The sequence below is a fragment of the Acinonyx jubatus genome, chromosome B2 (assembly GCF_027475565.1).
Source record: "Acinonyx jubatus isolate Ajub_Pintada_27869175 chromosome B2, VMU_Ajub_asm_v1.0, whole genome shotgun sequence".
Lineage (NCBI taxonomy): Eukaryota > Metazoa > Chordata > Mammalia > Carnivora > Felidae > Acinonyx > Acinonyx jubatus.
This window is the reverse complement of record NC_069385.1, coordinates 35,398,426-35,418,414: the sequence shown is the minus strand read 5'-3', so window position 1 is coordinate 35,418,414 and position 19,989 is coordinate 35,398,426. Positions and strand designations below refer to the sequence as shown.

Sequence of the window (19,989 nt, the reverse complement as noted above, 5' to 3'; positions counted from 1 at the left end):
AGGCTCCAAGCTGTCCCAACATGGGTCTCAAACTCACAAACTATGAGATCATTACCTGAGTCAAAGTTGGACACTTAACTGATTGAGGCACCCAGGAGTCCCATATTTGTTTTAATTTGAAAGATTTACTACCTAGGTAGACAACAAAGTCAGAATTCCTGGACACCTCCATTTAGATGACTCTTAAAAAATTTTTTTTTCAATGTTTGTTTATTTTTGAGAGAGAGACAGAGTGTGAGTGGGGAGGGACAGAGAGAGAAGTTGACAGAATCAGAAGCAGGCTGCAGGCTCTCCACTGTCAGCACAGAGCCCAATGCATGGCTCAAACCCAATAATTGCGAGATCATGACCTGAGCCGAATTGGGCCCTTAACCGACTGGGTCACCCAGGAACCTCAATTTAGATGACCCTTAAGATAATTCATTTACTTAAGTGTTAAGGCAAAGACAGAAAATTCTCTAAAACAAACAGAATTGAACATGGGCTAGTCATTTCTGAGTTCATTACTACTGAATCTAAATATGTTTTCATTTATAATGTCTAAAATGTGTTCTTAAGTTTGGCAGGATATTAATATTGTATAGTATTTTATAAATAAATTCCTAAATTCAATACAGTATTTGTAATATGTGGTAATTTTCAAATTAATTTTTTTTTTTTTTACAAACAAAAACATTTTCCCCAAATGTTCCTATACCCTGTGTAAATTACTGATTTTGAGTAAGGGAACACTTGAAACAATTAGACCCATTTATGAGTAGCTCTACTTGTAGCAGTTTGTTGCTAGACCCTATTCTGTGATAAAGGTAAGGCTGAGATGGGAGAAGGTTCGTCTCATTTGAAACGTTCGCTTCACATGGAACTTTGCCTGAATGCCATTGCGATACATTCAATATTTGGCCAAGTGCTGAAAATCAACATCTACTTGCCTTTGTCAAAACATTCTGTAACCATTCCACTCAGGCTCACATGAACAAGACAGAAAGAATAATGGAAAAAAAAACACATTGCTTTTCTTAAAAAAATAAATACAAAAACACATACTGTACATACGTACATACGTATTTCCCTTTTTTAACTGCTCATCTGTTTTTTTAGATCAGCCTGTGGTTGACTTTGAAGAATCTATGGGAGTACAGCGTAAGAGCTAAGGAAGAAATTCTACCCAGAGAATTTCTGATTCTCTTAGTATTTTGTGGAACAGCATGAGTGATCTCTTCCAATTGTGTGGGATGAATATAGCCCACTGAACACTGCTTAACAGCAGTTTACCACAAGCCAGTTATAATGCCAGAAACATCGGAACCTTTTCTTTTCTTCTGCATTTGAATAATGATAAATGCCTTCATGCTGTGTGAGAACTATTGAAGTGTGTTTGTCTGTAGGCAAAATTGGCAGTGTCTCATATAACTCCACTCGATGGGAGTATTACTTCAACAGTGGGAAATACATCATCTGACAAGAATCGTATCACCATTTGGAATGATGTTTATGCAAGTGGATAGTCTTCTAGTTATTTGTATTTTAAAAAACGGACCTCGGAGGCCACGACAATAAAACCCAAGTCTTTATTTGGATATTTGTAGTGAAAACTATAATTGTTCCTTGTGGGACAATAATGTAAGCTCAGTGGTTGGGCCATAGTCCGTCAAGTATGTGTGATGAGAGATAACTTCCTTGCTCTTTATTTCTAAAATAAAAGGTATTAAGTAATTGGTAAGTCACTGTTGTTTTCAGGTGTCTAAATACAATTTTCATCAACGTTGAAATATTTAATTGCGTACGTACCTAATGCCTGATTATCTGCCTTTGGCTGCTGTTATTTATTACCTAATTGCTGTGTCGTTCTTTGCTGCCAGTTTCTCACCGTCACCATCTCTTTTGGTGATGATCGTCCTGCTTCTCATGGAAAAATCTCTGTAATGGTTTTTTGGTCCTAGCTGGGCAGCATGGTAGCCAGGTAACCAAAAAGCTTGTTTGGCTAGTGGGAATATGGGAATGGAGGCCAAATGTTTCAAAGTCCTGGGTAAAATTGCAGAAGAACTTAATGCTATTGATTCATATTCTCACTCATTCAGTTTCTAGGCACTTGAGAATAAATGTAATAATCAGAGAGAACACTAAATGGAGATACCAATTTTAGCAACTGAAAAAATTTGTGTTTGAATCACTGGGTTTCTGATATGTGTGTACTTCATTAGTTATGCGACTGCTTGTAAAATGGATTATGGAATGCTCTTATAACTGGGTATGGCAATTGAGTAAAATCTGAAAAATCTCACCACTCTGATCATACTTCAGTAAAATAACTGATATTTCAAGTTTTTCTCACTTTGTGATTTCTTTTTTATCCAAAGTTTCCCTTTAAGTTAGAATCTGGTTGCATACAACCCTAAAATCTTTTCTTTATGGGGTGGAGTGTCTCCAGTTGTTTGGACATTGAGTCTAGGAGGTATCCCACTACTTTTCAAAGCTGCTGTGTCCTGTCTGCAGTGGCTATGGGGTCAGGCCATGACTAAGGGACAGGGGTAATTCATAGCTTTCCCACCCAACGTTTTTTTCCATTTGAACAGTCAGGTAAAAATGGAAACCCATTTGTCCTCAAGCTGAATCTTTTCTCTGTTTTAATAAGAATGATTTCAGTAAGTCACAGTGAAGATGGTAAGATTGGATCTTATGGGGTAGAGTTTTGGAAAGTAGACATTTTTAAGCATTAGGTTTAAGATAGGTGAGGAGTGTTCACCACTCTTCTGCCCTAATTGTCCTTATGTTTGTGTTTACTATTGCCCCTTCTCTGCCTCCCCCCATCTGATTCTTGTTCTTTTTATTTCTTCCTCTTTCTCTTTCTTTCTTCTTTCTTTCTTTCTTTCTTTCTTTCTTTCTTTCTTCTTTCTTTCTTTCTCTTTCCTTTGGAGTTGATTTCCTCTATTCCATGATGTCTCATTCTTTCTCCTTGCTGTTTTCCTTCCAAAAATAGAACATGAAATAAAGTCTTTTCTTTAAAAATAAGCACTGCTAATAGGATAATATATATTTATAACTTATGCAATTAGAAACTATAAATAGAGAGAGAGAGAGAGAGAGAGAGAGAGAGAGATTTCCATCATTCCACCCCAGAAATTTGATCAAGTGATTTGCAGAATTGTAATTATATGGAGAGAAATATATTTTACCTTATATTTCTTAGATAGTTAAGAATTTGTTCTATGTTCTCAATTTAAAAAGTCATTTTTGGGGACACCTGGGTGGCTCATCAGTTAAGCGTCCAATTTCAGCTCAGGTCATGATATTGCAGTTTGTGAGTTCGAGCCCTGCATCAGACTCTGTGCTGACAGCTCAGAGCCTGGAACCTGCTTGGGATTCTGTGTCTCCCTCTCTCTTTGCCCCTCCCCACTCATGCTCTGTCTCTGTCTCTCAAAAATAAATAAACATTAAAATTTTTTTTCATGAAAGTCATTTTTTTAAAATTTTGCCTTCTTCTGTACTCCTTTTCCATGCTGCAAAAGCTAAATTATATTTTATTGCTTTATATATGGCCTACTAGCTTCTGCAGAGAAACTCCCCTTGCTAGCTTCAGGATTTATATATATTTATATTTGTTTCTGGAGGTAAGGAAAATGAAAGGAGCTTGACATCAACCCTGGTTCTTCCCCATGGAATTTTTATTCCACCACAACCCTTTTGCTGAATGTATACCATTTGGAGTATTATTTACATCTACATTTTTCTTTAGTTTACTCTGTATCTCTGTATCTGTCTCCCCCGTTTCTTTTTTAATTTCAATATCCCTTCTCTGTCCTTCTTAGTCCCTTTCCTTTAATGTCATTGTCACACGCAGTGTGACGAAAAGATTAGTTTTATTATTTTCCTGAGTGAAAGCTTTGAAAATAAGCAAAAGTAATTTTTTTCCTCCAACTTGGTGATGTTTCCAAAACAAACTGGTATCATCGCTGTTAATTTTCTAAGCTTATAATTCAATTTGGTGAAGTAGGAATTTTCTACTTGATTCTAGAAATATTGGAAACCTATGCTTTAGGATCTAAGTAAAGTTGCTAGAATGAATGTGTGTAAATACACACACACACACACACACACACACACACACACGCATTCCTGTAATAGTTCTGTTCGTCTGAAAATTTAATATATTTGTATATTAAAATACACATTGGAGTTAATGAAAGACAGAATGTTGGAAGTCAGAATTTGCATGTTTACCATCTGTTCCTTTTCTAGCTCTCCTCTAATAAGCACAATCTAGAAAAGTACTGTTACCCAACCCTTGTTCAGCCAGAAACCTGGTAGTCATCCTAATCTTCATTTCCTTCATACTCTCCATCCCACCCAACATTCTCTTGTAACAGGTGTAATATTCACAGTGTCGTGCAGAAATAGGCAAATTTTGTATTTCTAGTATAGAATTCTACTAGCGACTCTGAGCCTCCAGTTTGCTTATGGTAAACAAATTAAGAGTTTTCAGGTCATTTCAGTTCAAACTAGTAATTTGGGGGTCATTTTTCCATTGAAAGCTGAGAGTCATTTCAAGGTTCAGCCTCCTGATCTTTCTACTGATATGGAGTCTAAATGCGGTGAGGAACATGATGTGTAACATTGTGAGGTCAGGACAAGGAGGTGTGCATTTTGGATCTTGATTAAATGGGATCTGCATAGACAGTATATTGTGATTGCTTCAACTAAAGGAGATTAGGAATCCCTCCTGCTAGGACAGATTCAGTTCCTCAGTGTTCCTTCAGTGTGTCAACCATATATGCCATCTGGCCCATGTTTTACTCCTATGCTGCTCACTTTGCATTGCCTTCTGGGGATCTTTAGCAAATGGGCAGATTTGTACTCTTTTTCCTCATTAATGGGCCCATAAGTATGTTGGGAGTCTTCTTCTGCCTCCCCTTTTGAGAAGCATAGAGCACCCATGGGGGTTATTATTCGTGTTGTTTCCCTGCTTTTGCCTACTTGTACATGAGCCATCTACAATAAACTGTTCCCTTGTCATGTGCAGGTAGCAACTGTGAGTATTCTAGGTTTTAAACTTCAATGTAAAACGATGTCAGTCAATCCTGATAATAATACTCGTGTTACTACTGTAATCAATTATATAGTGGTTGGTATTTGCCATGTACCATTAAAAGTGCTGGAAATATATTAACTTATTTAATTCTCAGAACAGTACAACGATGTGGATAATATTGTTCTTATTTTATAGACGAGGAACTGGGGCATAACGTTAACTGATTCACCCAAGGTTGTACTTATAAACTGGCAGAACTAGGTGATCTGGCATTAGAATAGGCCAATCTAATCTCTGAGCTCTGCAGGGGACTCCCATATGCTTGACTTTCCTCTTCTCACCTCTGCTAATTCTTTTGTCCTTTGTGGTCCGGGGGCTGGTCTAGGGGAAGGTGCTGGTGGATTGTGGAGGAACTTGGTTCAGTGGAGAACATGTTCCTTCTGCTCTCAAATACCCCAGTGACTGTTACCCGAGTTCTGACCTCGGGTTCAGAAACCATAGATTTGGGATCTATAGTTGTTGTTCTCTTTCCTCCCTTACCCCAGCCTCAGGCTTCCACAATAAAAGGACATCTTCATAGTCTATGATTCAGCCAGTATTAGTCACATGGGAAAAAAATAGGACACATTAATGTTTCAAATTGTTCATTGTCTACCACACACTTGCCAAATAAATCCGATCAGTCCCATTTCCTACAAATCTCTTAGTTGAGCCTTATGAAACTGCTACTTGTGTGGGTTAAAAAATGGCAAGTAGCAGCAATTTCATATGGTTCAACCCAGTGTTACTTCATCATTTCCTTACAGGCTCACCGTCATTACAACAGTCCAGGCCACCATCATCTCACAACTAGAAATGATCACAGAGTCTTTTAATGGATCTTCCCGCTACCCATTTCACCCTGTCCCATTTGTTTATTAGACTTCAGCGAGAGTGAGCTTTATAAAATACAATAGCTTTGAGCCACTCCTCTATATAAAATGTTATAATGGCATCTGATTGACCTGAGAATAAAATCCAAGCTCCATTAATGTGGCTTATAAGTCTTGTAGCCATCCGTCCCAGTTAGTCTCTGACAACCCTGGTTTATGCCTGCTGCCCCAGCCTAATTGGTGCCCCTTTTTATTCTCAGAAGTGGTCTGCCTGGGGTGATGTATTATACGATCACCTTATTTATAAGGTACCTCGTGATCTGGCCTCTGCTTTTGTGTCCAGCCTCATCTCTCACCACTTTTTAAAATCGGAATCTAAGCTGTAGCCATTCTGAACTCCTTTGATTTATGGAGCATGTCACGCTGTCTGTCTCAGTCTGAACATGGGCCCGTGATGATGTTGCTGTCTACAACGCTCTTCTATTAACCCCGCTAATTCATGCCAATTTATTACAATTGCATTTATAGACTTCATACAAGAAGCACTTCCTGATCTCTAGACCAGCTTGCATTTTCCTGTATATTTGGTGCTTTTATTTGCTCTGTACATCCCCAATCAAATCCTCCTTCCACTTAACCATGTTTGTATATGAATTCTGTGCTCCCTTTCAGAGTGTAAATGCGGGCAAGATAGGACTCTCAGTTTATTCACAACTGTACTCCCAGGGCTTACTAAGTGCTTATTGTTACATAAAATTACTAGGGGCACTGGGTGGCTCAGTCGGTTGAGTGTCAGACTTCGCTCCGGTCATGATCCCATGGTTTGTGAGTTCGAGTCCCGCATCTGGCTGACAGCTCAGAACGTGGAGCCTGCTTCAGGTCTCCCTCTCTTTCTCTCTGTCCCCCCAACCTTCCCCGCTTGTTCTGTTTCTCTCTGTCTCTCAAAAATAAATAAAAACATTAAAAAATTAAAAAAAGAATTACTAAAAATATATATACATGCATTGAATGAGTTTATGAGAGAAAAATAATTTTAGGGCAACCTTGCACTTTGAAATCTGCTCTTGACTTTCTGTGTTAGGAAACAGATGTTGAGAAAGTGTGAAGTATTCTAATGAGGGAGGAGAGAAAGGGAGACCAAAAAATGACCAAGTCTTGAGTATCAAGAACAAATGGAAAAACAACCTGAGAGGCTTTCAACTGACAATTTGGATGGACACCTACATTCCATTTCTAATCATGTGATCCTCTTTGCCGTACTTTCCTCACTTATCTTAGCAGGGGCACTTAAAAAGCCCGAAACCCAGGATCTTTTGCCTGTAGTGTGAAAACTTCTTAGAATATCTTACATAGTAAAATAATTTTCAGTAAGTGCAAAAAGTAATTATGTTTGAACTTGAGGAAGTATTAGACCAAGAAAATTTCTTCTTTTAAAAGCTGGCAATAGTAATGTTAAACAAAAACCAAACAATTTATGAAATGGTGGCTAAAGGTAAAGTTATTTAAATCCAGTTTATAACATTCACTTGCAGAAAAAGAATGTGGGAAGCTGTTATAAGCTACTATTTGCAAGCTATTGTTGTGGATGCCTTGTGTCCTCCAGAAAGATGTGAAGTCCTAACCTCTAGAACTTATGAATGTGACCTTATTTGGAAGTAGGGTCTCTGCAGATGTAATTGAGTTAAGAGGAGATCATGCTGGGTTAGGGTCGGCCCTAATCTAATATGACAGATATCTTTGTAAGCACAGGAGAGACAGATGGGTACAGGGAGAAAGCCATGTGAAGTTGGAAGTAGAGATAGGAGTGATGCATCTATAAGCCAAGCAATGGCTTATAGGATTACTGGCTGCCACCAGTAGCTAGGAGAGAGGTATGGAATAGATTCTCCCTCATAGCCTCTAGAAGAAACCAACTTTTCTGAGACCTTGACTTTGACCTCTAAGTCTCCAGAACTTTAAGAGAATAAATTTCTGGTTTTTTTTTAAATGTTTTTTATTTTTTGAGGAGGAAAAGGGCAGAGAGAGAGAGAAAGAGAGGGAGACAGAGGATCTAAGCAGGTTCTGTGCCCACAACAGAGAGCCTGATTGCGGGGCTCAAACTCACATATGAGGAGATCATGACCTGAGCTGAAGTTGGACGCTAAACCGACTGAGCCACACAGGTGCCCATAAATTTCTGTTATTCTAAGCCACGTGGTTTGTGGTAATTTATATAGTACTAGGAAACGAAATAACTCTAGTTATTTTAGAAATATGGCATTATTACAGAAACTGCATAACTATAGTTCTTTTAAAAGGAAAATGAAAGAATATCTAAAAATAAATGTATCCAATATATTTGCTATGGAAAGAATGGAGACAGAAATGGTAAAATGATTACAGGAATAATTATTTAGGATTTAAATTATGTTCCCTGCTTTCTTACTGCTCTCAATCTCACGGCTGATTCTTTTAATAACACAATTACTGATCTGCTGTAGTAGTCTGATCAATGCCTGGCTATGCTGTAGAAGCACATAACTCCCCAAATCTCTTAATAGAGAGTTAAGTTACGGGAGTTAGTTCTCCATCATGCCGTGTCCAATACGGGTCCATCTGGTGACTTAGGGTCCCCATTCTCTTCTAGTGATGTTTCCAACTCAGCAAATGGCTTTTCGCAGCAGAGAATGAGGGCTGGTGGAACTGTTCCTCTAGTGCTTTGGTGCTCCAGCGAGGAAGTCAGACACATCCCTCTCATTCACATTTCATTGTCATGAGATAGACATAGGCCCCTCCTAACTACAAGGGGGCTGAGTAGTGTAGAGGACACAAGGAATATTTGGTGAGGACCATCTCTGCTTAATTGTAATGGCAAAAGAAAATATTCTTCACAATCCACTAAAATCACATGATCTTCTCAATTCTGCCCATTCCTTTATGTCAGTTTCTTTTTATCCTAGTAATAGTCTTTTGAAAGTTTTTTTCTCCCCACATATATACGGCTATTACACAAGTCCTGTGTCCACAGTGTCGTTTGTCTACACCAGAACTATTGACATTAATAAAATTCATCTCCATCCAAAACCACCCCTTTTTTAAAGTTTATTTTTATTTATTTTGAGAAAGAGAGAGAGAGCGAGCAAGCAGGGGAGGGGCAGAGAGAGAGAATCCCAAGCAGAGGTCGAACCCATGAACTGTGAGATCATGATCTGAGGTGAAATCAAGAGTCGGACACTCACCTGAATGAGCCATCCAGGTGCCCCCCCCCAAACAATTTCTTATTTAAATATTCATTAATGTTCCATTCTAACATGTGTGAACTACCTAGGGAGAAGGAAGAGGTAGAGGAGGAGATGAGAAGATGAGAAAATGTGAAGGAAAAGTAGAAAAGGAGAAGGAGAATGGAAAGTGGGAGGGGGAGGCATCCATTGAAGTTTTTAGAGTAAAAGAAACAGCCTGTCATTTTATCTATCAACTGAATTACCAGTTATCAGAATTCAGGAAAATATACCCCAGGAAAACAATTCCCCTTATATAACAGCCTAAAGGTTTACCCAACATTCTTCTTAGTCTCTTATGTTACAGTGTATACTCCTCTGTTAGGTATTTGTATGAGCTTAATGACAGGTGGGTTATTTCCCTGCATAGCGATGTTTATCTGGCTCCACTACAGGCCAAGCACCCTTTCACATCAATCTGTTTACAATTGCTCTTTACAGGATTACATCTTTTATTAGAGAAGAAAATCATTTAACCACAGATAGCATCAAAAAGTCTTCTTACAGAATACACATGCTTAAGTCCCCCACATATTCTTAAGATATTTCTATGTGTTTGTGAAAGCAATATATGAATATATTTTGGTTTTAAAAAGGTCAAATGCAACTTAACATGTATTAGGGTGACTACCTTAAAAAAAGAAAGAAAATAAGGGTTGGTGAGGATGTGGAAAAATCAGAACCCTGTACACCGTTGATGGGAATATAAGACAGTGCAGCCGCTGTGGCAAACAGTATGGCAGTTTCTCAGAAAATTAAAAAATAGAATTATGATATGATTCAGCAATTCCACTTGTGGATATATACACCCCAAAGAAGTAAAAGCAGGATCTCAAAGAGATGTTTGTGCACTCATATTTATAGCAACATTATTCATAATAAATAAAAGGCAGAAGTAATCCATGTGTCCAAGGACAGATGAGAAGATAAACAAAATGTGGCATATATATATATATATATATATATATATATATATATATATATAAAATGGAATATTATTTAATTTTAAAAAGGAAGGCCATTCTGGAACATGCTATAACATGCATGGACCTTGAAATTATGCTGAATAAAATAAGCCAATTACAAAAACCAAATACTGCATAATTACACTTACATGAGGTACTTAAAGTAATCAAATGTACCGAGCTAGAAAATAGAATGGGTTGCCAGGGGAGGAGAAAGGGAGGAATAGGCAATTATTGTTTAATGGGTATAGAATTTCAGTTTTTGAAGATACAAAGAGTTCTGGAGGCGGATAGTGGGGATAGTTGCACAACAATATGAATGTACTTAGTGCTCCTGAACTGTGCATTTCAAAATGGTTAGGATGGTAAATTTTATATTATGTGTGTTAATTCTACAATGAAAAAAAATTCAAACATAGCATCCTTACTCCTAGTGTTCCACTTAGAGAAAACCACTGTCTTTATTCTTCAGTTATAACGTCTTTTTAAAATGTTTTTACAGGGGTATCTGGGGGGGGGCTCAGTTCATTGAGCTTCTGACTCTTGATTTGGGCTCCCGTCATGATGCCAGGGTCATGGGATTGAGCCCCCCGTTCAGCTCCATGCTGAGCTTGGAGCCTGCTTGGGATTCTCCCCCACCCATCTCTCTCTCTCCCCGCTGCCCCTCCCCTCTCCCTTGTTTGTGTGTGCACTATTTCTCTAAAGTAAAAAAATAAATAAATAAAGTGTATTTACAAAAACACATATTGTCATATGGCAGTAAGTGGTTTGTTTCTTGATTACTTTTGTTTTTCACACAGCCCTGTCTTGCTCTGCATCTTGCTCTGGGTGTCCAACAGTGTTTAAGTCCTATTATGAGAGCTGGGACAGGGGAACTTGCTCAGGTGCAGACTGAAGAGACATCTTGTTCCCTTCTCTACTCTCTTTGTGGTCTTAATTCCTTTGGACTGAGACTCTGCATCAGTCCTTCATTACAGAGCCATTCTGGTGGACTTTTTCATGGTCCTACAGATCTAGAATTTCTACCTACTATTTCTACTATTTCCATATTGCTTATCCTACAATTCTCTTTTATACTGAAGACTGATTATCTATCTATCTATGTACTGATATGATTGAGTGTTGGACTTCAAAGATAAAATTAGATCTTTTCACAGCTGTTCAGTTGCTTTAGCTTTGAGTCTGTTCTGAGTTTCTTTAAAAAACCTTTTTGGGGGGAATAGGATTGGAGTACCAATATTAGCTCTCTTTTAGGCGTCTAATCTGCAGATGTGAGCAGTTTATGGTTTCAAGGATCAGAACATTTCATACCCAAAATTGATAATCCCCAGAGGTTACTCAAATATTTTTTTGTTTATTTATTTATTTTGAGAGAGAAAGAGAGAGGGAGAGACAGAGGGAGAGGGAGAGGGAGAGAGAGAGAAGGGGGAGATGGGGAGGGGCAGAGAAAGAGAGGGAGAGAGAGAATCCCAAGCAGGTTCTGTGCTATAAGCGCAGGGCGTGATCTCATGAAGCATAGGATTGTGATATGAGCCAAAATCAAAAGCTCTTAATCAAGAGTTAAGCTGAAATCAATGCTTAACTGAATGAGCTGCCCAGGTGCCCCTCAAATATTTCTGTTATACTTTAATAATAATATGATTTGTTCTCAGTATTTAGAGTGAACCCAAGATGGCTTTAATAGGCCCCCAAATTCAATTTGACAAGATTCGACAACTCAAATCTTGTGTCTTTGTTCAAGATAAGGAAACCCAGAATAACGTGAAGATGCTCCATATCTAACCATTAATTAATACTAATATTGTGTCTTGATTAATAAAAGATATTATAGGCCACATTTTGAATATGTATACTCCTTTTAAAAATCAGTTATCCTTTTCTGAGATAAATTCAGGAAGTCTGAACTTTCTTCTGAGTCCCTCCCCTTTTTTTAAAAAAAATGTTTGTTTATTTTGAAAGAGAGTAGGGGAAGGGCAGAGATAGGGAGAGAGGGTCCCAAACAGGCTCCACAAACTGTGAGATCATGACCTGAGTTGAAATCAAGAGTCAGACACTCAACTTACTGAGCCACCGAGGCACCCCTGAGTCCCTCCTTTATTTTTTTTTTCAAGTCATTTAAGACCACTTTGCCAATGAGGAATATTTAGTATAGTAGTAAAGTTCAGAGTTGATAAAGTGTTTTAGTATTCAACAGATATAATGTCATAGTCTTAATGGTAAGACTGTGAAACAAATCCCAGTACACTTTAGCTCTGCTAACAAAGATGAAATGGAGTATTAAATATGTATATGCTGAATCTGATTAAGGTTGACATCTAGTTTTAATACATCCATTCTCTACGGTATAGTTTTGGGTATAAATCATCAACCAAGCCTAACATTGGTGAAGTTGAATGCAGCATACACAAAGACCTGGTGGATTATTAGGGATTGGTAACGTTCTATGGGTACTAGAAATGTTTATACCTTGGTCAACACACCCATGTCCCCCCTCTCTACTTGACTCTTCATGAGAAGTTAGGCCTTTAAACTTTTTTTTTTTTGGTAAGAAATGCAATTAAATTGTGACTAGTTCTTTTTCTATAATGCATGCACACACACACACTGATGAAAATGTTATAAAATGTCTTCTTCAAACCATATTTATTATGTTCAATGCACACCAATATTTCTACTCCGTGTTCTTTAATTTTTAATTCCAGTTTTAAACTGCTAAGTTGATTTCAGTATCCACTCACAGATGATAATAACAATTTGAAATATCCTCCCCAGTGCGTTTCATTTCACATATTTGACTTGGTTATAAGAATAATTGAATGTGTGTTGACTGAGTAATGGATCAGTTCATATTTACCTGCATAGACAAGTAAAATGTTTCTGTGAGCTAGAATCTTTGTTCAGGTTATGTGCCTGAAATCCCACCTAATAGATTCACCTCATAACTTCATTACTAAAAGTTCATGTCTGTACGTGTTAAGGCAAAGGGAAAGAGAGGCTCTCTTTTTAAAAATCACAGGACTGATACAATGTCATACATAGGATCATTTTTAAGTGTATGTTTATTAATTATCCTAGTGGAGATTCATAGTCCTCACTTTTATTTACATGGTGACCTTCTATGAATAAGATACAAAAGCTATAAGATTGTATTAAGTAAAGGCTCCCGAAGGATTCAAATTCATAGCTATCACCAATTTAATAATTAAAATAGTATTATTCCTTCCTGAACCACTTTGCGAATTTTTGTCTGTATTATTTTTATCATCAGTAGTTTAGTTTCTTCCAGGAATAGGAAGCCAGTAAAATAAGGTCAACATTCTCTCTGATTCAAGAATGTGGTAAAGTCAACCTAATGATGCAAAATTTGTAGTCTTATCTAAGCCTGTAGATTTAGACATTACTTCCATATCAGTGACTCTAAAATCCTTATTCCTATGTCTGAACTTTTCTGTGAACTTCAGCTCCTAATTTTCTACTGTCCTTTGGATATCCTTAATCATGTATCCCTGCCAGGATTTAGAACTTAAGGTAGTCATCACTGAACAATTAAGCATTCTCTCTTTGAAGTTCCTCATTGTGAGTAAATTTCCAGTTCTTTTCAGGAAGAAAATGGTCTTCTTTTACTTCCATATTATTGCAAATTCAATTGTGCAAGCCCTCACAAATATCTTAAAGTTGAATACATGAATGAAATTAAAATTACATTTGGTTTTAAAACTGCCACTTTGCTCTTTAGAAACCATGTGGGTATTGAAAACAACAATGAGACAAATAACACCAATTAATATTTCTTATGTTAAAAATGTAAACGTCATAGTACTCATTTTCTTTTAAATGATCTTCTTAAAAATTATTTTTGCTAAAATACACTTTAACTTTGACTCTTTTATCTGACTTATTTGACTTTCAAGCATTTTTCTGTGACTCAGTTTATAAGCAATTTAAACAAATAAAAATTAGTGAACTGTATTTTCAAACTGTTACTGTCCAAGTTGTGCACTTGGAGTGTTATCCTTACTCTTTTTATTTTAGATATATTACTGTGTTTTAAAAAATAGCAATTGTTTATTACAGTTTTTTCAAACTGCTTTAAATGCACCAGTATTTCTTTTTTGATTGTAATAGAAGGACTTGAGTCAATGAATAATCTTCTAAATTGTCCTCTTATTATTAAGAGGAAAAAAAACCCTAAGCATTATTTTAGAAAATTATACTTAAATATGCCTCTATCTTTTACTGTAAAAGTAACCTTCACAGAAGTAGCCAAAAGAACACGATTAGGTCATTCTTCATCACGTATTGTAGGAGTTTTGCCTCTTCTGAATGGGTCCTTGAGCAATATTCTCACAAGGGGAGCTCTGTGTCATTGACTGCATTGTTGCTAATGTGAAATATTCAGTGGGAGTAGCCAGCCCTTATGCAAATTTCTCTAGTTGTTGTTTCTTCCAGTAGTGATGCCTTGGAGCCCGAGAATCAATCACTCAAGTATTTACTGAGAGCTTACTGAGACTCAGGACTTGAGCTATTTATTACTGAAGAGAATACCAAGTATGGTATATAATCCTTGCCTCAAGAGCTTGCGCTCAAGACTTACACCCATTACAGAAAAACGTAAGAATAAATGATTAAATTCTAAATTTCCCTGTACAGCCGATGAGTGGAAACAATTGAGAAAAAGGAGAAAGCAGTATGGGACACGAATGGTGGAGGAGAGTGGCCCTTAGGCAGGGTTGGAACCTGAATACTTGGCAACAGCTTGTGGCATCAGGCAAGGATCTCCCGCATCCTCGTGGGAACATCAGAATCTCCTGGAATTAAGGTTTCTGTGTTCACAACCAGGTTGCCTATGTTCTAATTATGGCTTCAGCATTTGCAAGCTACCTGACTCTAGGCAAGCCACTAAAACTATGCCTCCATTCCCTGACCTATAAATATAGGGATGATGGTCATAATGATAATCGTAAGAGTAGCTGTCGGATTGAGTTGTTATGAGGATCAAATGAAATTGTAGGAAGAAAGTAGTTAGAACAAGGTATAGTATATCGTGTTTGTTATTATTATTTTTAAAGTTTATTTATTTATTTTGAGAGAGAGAGAGAAAGAGAGAGAGCGAGCCTGATCAGGGAGGGGCAGAGACAGAGGGAGAGAGAGAGAGAGAGAGAGAGAGAGAGAGAGAGAGAGAGAGAGTCCCAAGCAGGCTCCAGGCTGTCAGTGCAGAGCCAGTTGTGGGGCTCAATCTCATGAAATGTGAGATCATGACCTGAGCCGAGATCAAGAGTTGGACACTTAACTGACTGAGTCACCCAGGCGCCCCTGTTATGATTATTTTTAACTGATGTTTTATGAGGTCCTTACAGTGCTAGGAACTGTTTACATGGCATACTTTATTTAATCATCACCCTAATCTTACTAAGAGAGTTTTATTGTCCCATGGTTTAAATAAAGAAACACTTAGGTCGTAGAAGTTATCACCAGTTAGTACATGGAGGAGCTGGCATGCAGACGTAAGTCTTTTCTGTCCAGCAAAGAAAACTGAGCACTTCACCACCACATCTGCCTTCCAAGGTGTGTATGAATTCAGTGCTTGGATTCACTGGAAATAAGAAAAGATCAAGGTGTTAGACATTAAAGTTTACAACTCAGCTGGTCAGAGTATGTCCTTCTTGGTATTCTTCATCCTACCTACTTGTGTTTTGTTTTCATTTTTTGTTTGTGAAAATTACTTTTGGATTTTGTATGTGTCACAGAGAAAGCAAGGGAGGTGCTGAGAGTCCCAACGTTTAAGTGTGACCAAAAAATAGGAGCCAGAAGCAAAAAGAATAGAATTCCATGCTCTCGACTCTCAAACACATTCCACATCTGGCCGTCTTATTCTCGGTTAATGGCCCCTGGTACCTGATCCAGAAACCTCAGAATGATCCCACTCTTCTCTCTCCATCTGTACCGTTTGTTACCTCGTCAGGGTCCAGACGTCAGTATTTTCCACATGTACTTTCGCTACAGACTCTTAACTTGTCTCCTCGCTGCTTAGCCTCTTTTTATTTTGAGGAATCCTCCACTCTATACTACGTCTGGAGTTATTTTTCCAAAAAACTAAAGGTTCTTCGACTTTTCATTTCTCTATCCGCATCAGATTCTTCACATGCTCATTACACCGTGTAAAAAGGCTTTCCTCCACAATTTTGCTTAGTAAACTTTCTTTTGTCTGTTAAGTCTCCATAAAAATGCTGCTTTTCATGAAAATAGGCACTCTTTTATCCTCCTGTTATTAACAGTTTTCTTTTCTGTTCCTGTCTCTGTAATAGCCCTTATCATAATGGGATACATTTTATCTTCCTCACTAGAGGAAAGTATCAGAAGATCAACCAATTTCTTTGTTTCACAGCTATACCCCTATGCTTAGTACATGAGAGCTATTTAATAAATATGCCTTGAGTGAAAGCATGCATCTAGGTATAACATCCTCTTCTTCATAAGACTTTGAGTTCTATGAGGATTGCAACTGTTCCTAATTCATCCACTTTTTTGGTAATTAACAGAATATTTCATACCCAGGATAAAACTTAAACATATGAATAAACAAAAGGTGAAATACATACATATTTTAAAGGGAGGCAGAAAAAAAAGATTTCAGTTTCCAGGAAGTCTGCCCATAGATAAGAAAGCAAATGGATATCAGCATTACAGGTAAACCAGCAGAGTCCAAAGTGTGGGGATATCATCAAAAGCGGAGAGGAACAGGAAGATCAGTGAAAAAGGGATGACCAAGCAGGTTGAGTAGAGACTGAAATACCCATCTCTCCATGATCTTATTGACCAAATCCTACTTCTGTTAAGATAATTACCTCAAGCATCACCTCCTCTGAGAAGCAAGTGTTTCTCCTACACAGATTGAGTTACCCTTCCTGTTTCTTCCTGTGTGCTCTGAGCAAGCCCCATCATTGCCTTCTAAGACTTCTCTTCCCATTCTTGCCCACCTTAATCTCTTCTTTTCATAGCAGCCAGACATGTTTGTCACTCCCCTATTTTAAAGTTTTTAGTGGTCTCCTATTCTCGGAATAAACCCCCAAAGCCTCCACCATTCTGGCCCATGATGTGTTTGACCACTATTTTTCAAGTGATGTTTTGTGTATACTGGGTTCCTTTGATTTCTTGAATATGTCCCATTCACTCCTCTGCTTTAAAAAGCCCTTAAAAGTGAGGCTTCCTATTGCTTTAGAAGATCACCCCCACCTAGCCTACTCATTTTCAAACTTTAGTTTAAATATCACTTCCTTAAAGAATTTTCATTAGACTAACACCTTCCCCCTAACTAGATCACACTATATCCCTTGTTTAGGGTGCTATTGTTTTGTATGCTTTTCCTTTTGAGCATTCATCATGGATTATAACTGTTGACTTTTTGAATGAGTTGATTAGCGTTCCCTTTTTCTCTACTGTAAGCTTTAGAGGGCAAGCATATTTCTGTTTTCCTTACCATTTCTCTCTCTAATCCTTAGCACATTGTTTGGCACTGGTAGACACCCAAGAAGTATTTGTTGGAACGAATGGATATTGAGCAAGGGAATAAATGGATAATGCATTCATTAATGAATAAAACATGTATCACAGTTTTGTGGTAAATGCTGTTTACCTCCATTGCTACAATTAAGAGTGTCCTATCCTGAAATATGACCTTGTAGCCATAGAATGAGAGTATATTAGATATGCGGAATATTATCATATCTACAATATGTAAGTTTAAATATATAAATTATATATAAATATATCTGTACATACTTAAATTTTATAATATAAATATTCATGAGATATGTGTAACATTTACAGCAGCACAGAACCTCATATTCTATAAAGGAAGAAGTCAAGAGCAATGGCATGGAATTAGCATGGGGCTTTTAAGATAAGTTGCCTGACCAGAAGGTTTTCTTTGGATGATGCTGGAAAATAAGGCTCGCTGGAGTAGAGACAGGGAATGGAAAGCCTTTGGAGTCAGAAGGGACAATTTAGATGAAATGAATCTATCTTAAACTTTCAACAAACACTGACTTAATGTCTCCTAGTTACCAACCATATAATATTAGGTGCTAGGGAAATTGAGGTAATGAGGTGGAAGAGATTTATTGTGAGCTCTTGAAAAGGAAAGTACATAATCAAAATTTATGTTAGGAGGATTAATCTGAAAGCTTTTGAAAGTTGGGTCTAAGGAGGTTTGTTGAATGAGTGAATGAATGAATGAAATGAAATGAAAAAGTAACCATGCTTTTTATGAATATTCTGTGCATTCTTATTTAGTTTGGTTCTCTTGACTGTGAAACTTGACTTTATTTTTCACTAATTCTTTGGTTCTCTTAAATAATTTTTTTAAAGTTTATTTATTTATTTTGAGATGGAGGGGCAGAGAGAGAGAGAGAGGGAGAGAGAGAGAGAATCCCAGGCAGGGTTCACAGTGGCAGCTCAGAGCCAGATGTGGGACTCGAACTCACAAACTGTGAGATCATTACCTGAGCTGAAGTCAAGAGTTTGACACATAACTGACTGAGCCATCCAGGCGCCTCTCGTGTGTCTTTTTAAACAGAATTTTCAAATACAGTTTTCAAGATTCAGAAAGAAACAAACAAAAAATAAATGACATGCTGAACAAATAGATGAATTTAGAAAAAGGAGATGGTAAATATAAAAGTGAGAAACATAATGAGTTTCATTAACAAGATACACCATTAAATGCAAAGGTATTCTTATGTGGCAGATGGTAGTTTTATTCTGTGTGCCTGACATGCTATCATTTCCTAATGGTAATTTTCACATACACTATGCAGCTAGGGGCCAACACTTCATCCACATCTACCTCTGTCACTGAGAAGTGAGTTAGAAGATGAAGGGGGGCAATGTTGGTCTCTGTTAATCTTAGTTTGGAAAGAGCATCTCTAGAGAAAACTCCAAATGTAGCTATGTTTAAAGTGTTCCGCCACACAAGAGGAGCAAAACACAATCTCATTAAAACAAACCCAGAAAACAATTCTAAGGTATATGATTAAAAGCAAACCAAATAATTGAAGCACAAATGGTGTGACCTTCTCTTGACTCCTGCTTGGCTTTTCCAGCTCTATTTATTCAAGATCTGTTTTGGACATTAAGCTTTGCTCATAGCTATAACTTTTGTGGTTATTCACCCATCCCATCTATTATTTTTCTCTTCTATTTTTATTGAATTATCTTAGGAGAAACTTGAAAAAATCTTTATTAAAAAAAGGTTTTCACTCAGGTGCTTTTAAAACAATAGTATGTCTACAATAGCATTTAAAAGTATCTATACTGTTTTCATTTCAGTTACCGCTATTGAAACTTCATTGAATTGAAGAAATCTTTTTCTTCACTTCAGTTTAAAAGGAAAAGTAAAAAAAAAATATGGACAGCAGTTAAAAACATTGAATAAATTATTTACCTTTTAACTTAGTTTTTAAAATTATGAATTGACTTATTTAAGTTGATTCTAAAGTTTTGTGTGTGTGTCTGAACACTGTTGGTATGGAGACTGACATTTTCTTTTTTAGTTGTGTATATTGGGAATGGCAGACTTCTTTAGTTGATGCTTTTGCAGAAGAGAAAAACTAGTTTATGTACAATTCTGTAGAATAAGTCCTTTAGATGATGCTTTTAAGGAATTAAAAAAAACTTTAAAGAAGATGTATCTTAATGGGGTTGTTAAAATTTAGTCCTTTTTTTGGATGACGTTTAAAAAATCACTTATATTTTTTACCTGCATACTACAGAGCATATTGGGCAATTATATTTCACTAATTCTTTAGTTCTCTTATGGTTTTTTAAGATTTCATTATAACTGCCTTCAGTGTAGTTAAGCCCAGGTACTT

At 37.1% G+C, this 19,989-nt stretch overlaps 1 protein-coding gene across 2 annotated transcripts in view; it reads left to right on the top strand.

Moving 5' to 3' along the window:
• The window catches only part of LAMA2 (laminin subunit alpha 2), a 606,210-nt gene that overhangs the window by 24,773 nt on the left and 561,448 nt on the right, over nt 1-19,989 (top strand). The window lies entirely within an intron of this gene.